This window comes from Sturnira hondurensis, unplaced genomic scaffold (assembly GCF_014824575.4).
Source record: "Sturnira hondurensis isolate 20B ecotype Veracruz unplaced genomic scaffold, ASM1482457v3 Scaffold0013063, whole genome shotgun sequence".
Taxonomy (NCBI): Eukaryota; Metazoa; Chordata; class Mammalia; order Chiroptera; family Phyllostomidae; genus Sturnira; species Sturnira hondurensis.
Genome location: NW_028085694.1, coordinates 6,115,141 through 6,120,336, shown reverse-complemented (window position 1 = coordinate 6,120,336; position 5,196 = coordinate 6,115,141). Strand labels below are relative to the sequence as shown.

The following is a 5,196-nucleotide window of genomic DNA, read 5'->3' as shown; positions in this document are numbered from 1 at the left end:
GATGTATTGCCCAGATTCTCCTTTAAGAAAGAAATTGCCCAATGACTAGAAGCATGATTGGCTGATAGTCTCCAGCTTTTAACACCTTTGGGTCTGCTGTGGATTCCTTGGAATTGTTCGGTGACTCCAGCCAAAGACTGAGCAAGGCAGTGATATCAACTCCAGCTATTTTCACTGAGTGGAGAACTTCTTGAAATGAACTTCCTGTTCCACTGATGGAGTTTACCAGTCTGTACCAGAGTCTACAGTCTCCCTCTTTCCAATCTTATTTCTTCCCTTTTAATTTTAGGAGCATTATTCCCCAATAATCCCTTTTCACTCAATTCCATCTCAACATTTGGCACAAATGGTAAAATTATAACCCTAGCTGAGTTGATCTGTATCCTAATTTTGTACCTACACCTGGACATGGCTGTCAATCTCACTTCTATTGAATATTTCATGATGAAGGTGATAAGCGGGCTCTTTATTACTGCCAGACAGCTATACTACGTTTTCTTAGTCCATTTACTATTTGATTCTCCTAGAACATTATTTCATATTTTCTATTTTTGTTCAAACCTACATGTTGATAACTCTCATATTTGTATCTCCAGCTCAGTCTGCATTCCTAAACTCCAGACTCTTTTATCTAACAGTCCATCTATCATCCCTAGTCTAATATTTAACAAGCACCTCAAATTGGCTCAAAATGCAACCATTTTCTTTTGTTATCTGCTCTATTCCCGTGTCTGCCGCTACCTCCCTAGTCTAAGGGTTTTTCTGGGGTTGTTGAAACTGTCCCCTAACTCGTTTCCATGCTTCAGTCCTTGCACCTCTCCAGTCTACCTCTTAGCACAAAAGCCATAGTGATGCTCTAGAAGTGTAAAAAATTCAGTTAGATCACGACACTTTCTGCTCACCTCCCTTCAGCGGCTCCCACTCAGCCTAAACATGCATAGGGACACATGATAGGGACAACTGTTACCTGACTACTTTCCCTTGCTTTCTTTCTCTCACACAAAGTGTTTTTGCTGTTCTTCGAACACCCTCAGAATATTTCACCTTATAGTCTTTGCCTTGCCTGGAATTTTCTTCCTTCAGATATTCACAATGCTCATTCTCGAACATTCTTCAGATCATGGTTAAAATGTGTAACCTTGCTGTCTACTTTCTTTCAAATTAATTACCCCCTTCCTGGCATGCCATAGTATCCTTTCCTGTTTTATTTTACTTCATAGGAATCATCACCCTCTAGCATCCTCTATATTACTTATCTTCCTCATTGAAATATCAGCTCAATGAGGAGAGAAAATTTTGCATATTTTCTTGACTGCTCTATTTCCAGAGCACAGAACAGTGATGACATATAGTAAGTTCTCAAATACATTTGATAAATATTAAAGAATAAATTAATTATATGTCCACTATAGGTTCCTAGCATCCAGTTCACAGGTCCAGTGACTAGAAAAGAAGTAAATGCCCTTGATGTTGCCCTTGAAGAGTTGATGCCCTTGATCTTTTCACTTCCTAGCTAGACAATGTTGTACTGCCTTTGCATATATAAGTAAATTTATATTTTATTATGATGCCCACTAAGATGGGTTTGGAAGTCATAATTATATTAGAATTACAGGCATATTTTCCACTTTTTATATCACAAAGCAGCACTTATTCTAATTAGCAGCCTACTAATTATGCTTTCTTTTCCCTGTAGCTTTTCTCTCCATTCTCTCCTCCATCTTCCCACTGATAACCTTTCATTTGATCTCCATTTCTGTGATTTTGTTCCTATTCTAGTTGTTTACTTAATTTGTGTTTTGTTTTTTAGGTTCTGTTGTTGACAGTTGTAAGTTGTTGTCACTTTATAGTTTTGATCTTTTTCTTAGATAAGTCCCTTTAATGTTTCTTATAATAAGGGCTTGGTGATGATGAACTGCTTTAACTTGACTTTATTTAGGAAGTGCTTTATCTGCCTTTCTATTCTAAATAATAGCTTTGCTGGATAGAGTATTCTTGGATGTAGGTCCTTGCTTTTCATGACTTGAATACTTCTTTCCAGCCTCTTCTTGCCTATAAGGTTTTTTTTTTTTTTTTTGAGAAGCAAGCTGCTAATCTTATGGGAACTCCCTTGTACATAACTGTCTACTTTCCTCTTGGTGCTTTTAAGGTTCTCTCCTTATCTTTAGTCTTGAGTAATTTAATTATGATTTGTTGTGGTGTGTTCCTCCTTGAGTTCAATTCTTTGAGAATTTCTGAGCGTCCTGGACTTTCTGGAAGTCTATTTATTTCCTTCACCAGATTTGGGATTTCTCCTTCATTAATTTTTCAAATAAGTTTTCAATGTCTTGCTCTTCCTCTTCTCCTTCTGGCACTCCTATGATTTGGATGTTGGAACATTTAAAGTTACCCTGGAGGTTCCTAAGCCTCTCCTCATTTGTTTGAATTCTTGTTTCTTCATTTCATTCCAGATGAATGTTTATTTCTTCCTTTTGTTCAAAATTGTTGATTTGTGTTTCCTTCCCTTCACTGTTGGTCCCTTGCATATTTTTCTTTATTTTACTTTGTATAGCCTTCATTTCTTCCTTTATTTTGTGACTGTACTCAGTCATTTCTGTGAGCATTCTGGTTACCAGTATTTTGAACTCTGCATCTGATAGGTTGCCTATCTCCTCATTGCTTAGTTATTTTATTTATTTTTTAACTTTCCAAATACTATTTACTTCACTAACACTTATAGACAAGGAACAGTTATAGGAATGCCTGGGACACCAAGCTTAGGAGTGCATATTGGCAACAGTGACACACAAGATCAAGGTCTGAAGTCCAGCAGCCTTGGTACTACTGCTTGGGCCAGAAGTGCCTTCCAGCTGCCTTGAGAAAAAGGTGGACAAATGTCTCTTTAACAAAGGCCTTATGGGCCAGAAAGTATGGTACATGTTGTAGTGTGTTATCATCCATACCTGGGCAGATGTGACAATGTAATAAACCACACTGATGTTGGAGTCAATGTATATCTGGATGTATTTCCAGTCAAATTCAGTGCCCTAGGTTCCAGCCCAGAGGTAGATGCAAGGGGATATAATGAGCTTCATGGTGGCCCAGCCCAGGGCAGCAGCCATGATCTTGAGCTCCCCTTTGCCATCCTCCTAGGACACACCACAGTTTAGGCCTACTAGGTCTGCCATGTCCACACTAGACTTCACAAACTGCCCAATAGAGTCACAGATGCTGCCTTTTCAGGTGAGAAAGAAAGTGACCGGTAATGACATATTATACAGCTGTCTGAAGAGGTAGGTGTCCCTGGCCTGGATGCACTTCCAGAAGTTGTTGTACTCAGCCAAGCTGTTGCATTTTTTTGGTGATGAATTAGGAGAAGTAGGCCAAGGTGAAGCAGTTCTTGAGGTGAAACAAGGTCATGGCCCTGTCCCCAGCCTGCCTGAGCACAGGTCTCTTACCTTGCCTGCCTGGCACCCCTGCCTCCATTGGGGCCCATTTAGCCCTTGTCCTTTCGTGTCTTATTTTAGTCAATGACATTTTCATCTGCTCAGTTTCCCAAGACAGCAATTGGGTGCCTAAAGAATCAATTCTATGTGTGTGGTATCATGCTAAATACTGGCATTGCCATATTGATTAAGATACAGATCCTGCTTTTCAGTGGGTTCTACCTAGTTGGGAAATCAATGCAAAATTATAATTTCAATTTATCGTGGTCAATGATAAGAATGATATAGGGAAAAAGCATTCTTTTAAACTGAATTAGAAATTTATTGAAAAATTTTCTTTGCTAGAATTAAAGAATGAATTGAAGTTGCAAAGTAGGAAGAAAATATGAAGCAGAAAGAGCAATCAAAGCAAAAACACAGATGAATTACAAAGCTTAATGAGTGAATTGTGGTAGATCCTTTTGCATAACAACATTTTATAACCCAATAAATGAAATGTTTGTGGCAGTAAGGGTGGACATAAAGTTGTGCAGGTAGATACGGACAAGGCCATAGACAGTCTTGCATATCATGCTAAGAAACTTGGGGCAATGGGCACCACTGAAAAATTTTAAGTAGAGGAATCTTGATTTTAGATCCACCACTGTATTGGTTGTGAGGAAGATCCAGTATAAAATAGGAAAAAATGAAGTGAGAATTAGAAGGCTGTTGCTCCAGATCACAAAATGAGGGTCTGACCTGTGTCCATGAAAATAAAAATGAGAGCAGATAGTTTAAACAAGACATAATCAGGAGAAAATTCTAAGTATCAGATGATTAACTACATGGTGAGTGATGAAGAAGAAAAAGTTAGCAGGGCAGATTTCTGTAATGTAGATTGAAGAAACTTGTATGTTATTATCTAGGAAGACAGAGAAACTTTTTAGAGATGATATGAGTCCTGGTTAGAATATACTGATTTAAAAATGAGTGTGAAACAGCCAACATCCTGTATGTATAGCAGTCAGGTGAATATGTAAATCTGAAGCTTAGAGGTAAAGAGAAATAATTGTAAAAAATGGAACCCTGAGGGAAAATCTGCATTTAAATAAAGTAGAAGTCCATGAAGGATATAAAGAAGGAATTGTCAATTCACATGGAAAGCAAGAAAAGAGACTAGAACATTTGATTACTCATTCAGAAGCAGTAGAGCTAAATCCTACAAATAGCTCTACTAAGATGTAGGCTGAGACAAGTCTATTGAATCTGGGATTAGAATTTGCAGATAAGTAACTTTAATTGTGGGATAGAAATGGGAGCAAAACTTTAATGGATTGATTACATAAAACAGTTCAGAAAAATTAATATAGACTATTCATTTATGAGTCTTGGCTGGTAAGAAATTATATGAATTTGGGTTTGGGTTAAGAAGGCTTCTTGTTTATAAGTGAAACCTTTATAAGTGAAAGAAAAACAAAACTTTATAGATAAGAAAACCTCATTAGGCCAAGTGATTTGTAAAAGAACACCTGACTGTTACACACTAAGTCCAAACTTTGATTCCCAAAACAATGATTGTTTTAAATAGAATAGATGGTTCAATGTCAATGACATAAATAGCAAGATAATCAATAATATTATCACCCTTGCATTTCCTCTTTTTCCCACAGTTCCTTTCAGCTGTAGTTGAACCTTGTTTTAGAACAATAAATACGGCAAAAAAGGAGAGGATGGATTGAAAAGGAGAGACATTGTAGTCAGCGATAAAGGGCAAAAGAAGAAATGTCAACTT

The 5,196-nt window shown here is 37.4% G+C and overlaps 1 pseudogene; it reads right to left on the bottom strand.

Moving 5' to 3' along the window:
* Nucleotides 1–2,756: 2,756 nt before the first annotated feature.
* LOC118997325 (transmembrane protein 147-like) lies at nt 2,757–3,399 on the bottom strand (annotated as a pseudogene).
* Between the last annotated feature and the right edge of the window lie 1,797 nt (nt 3,400–5,196).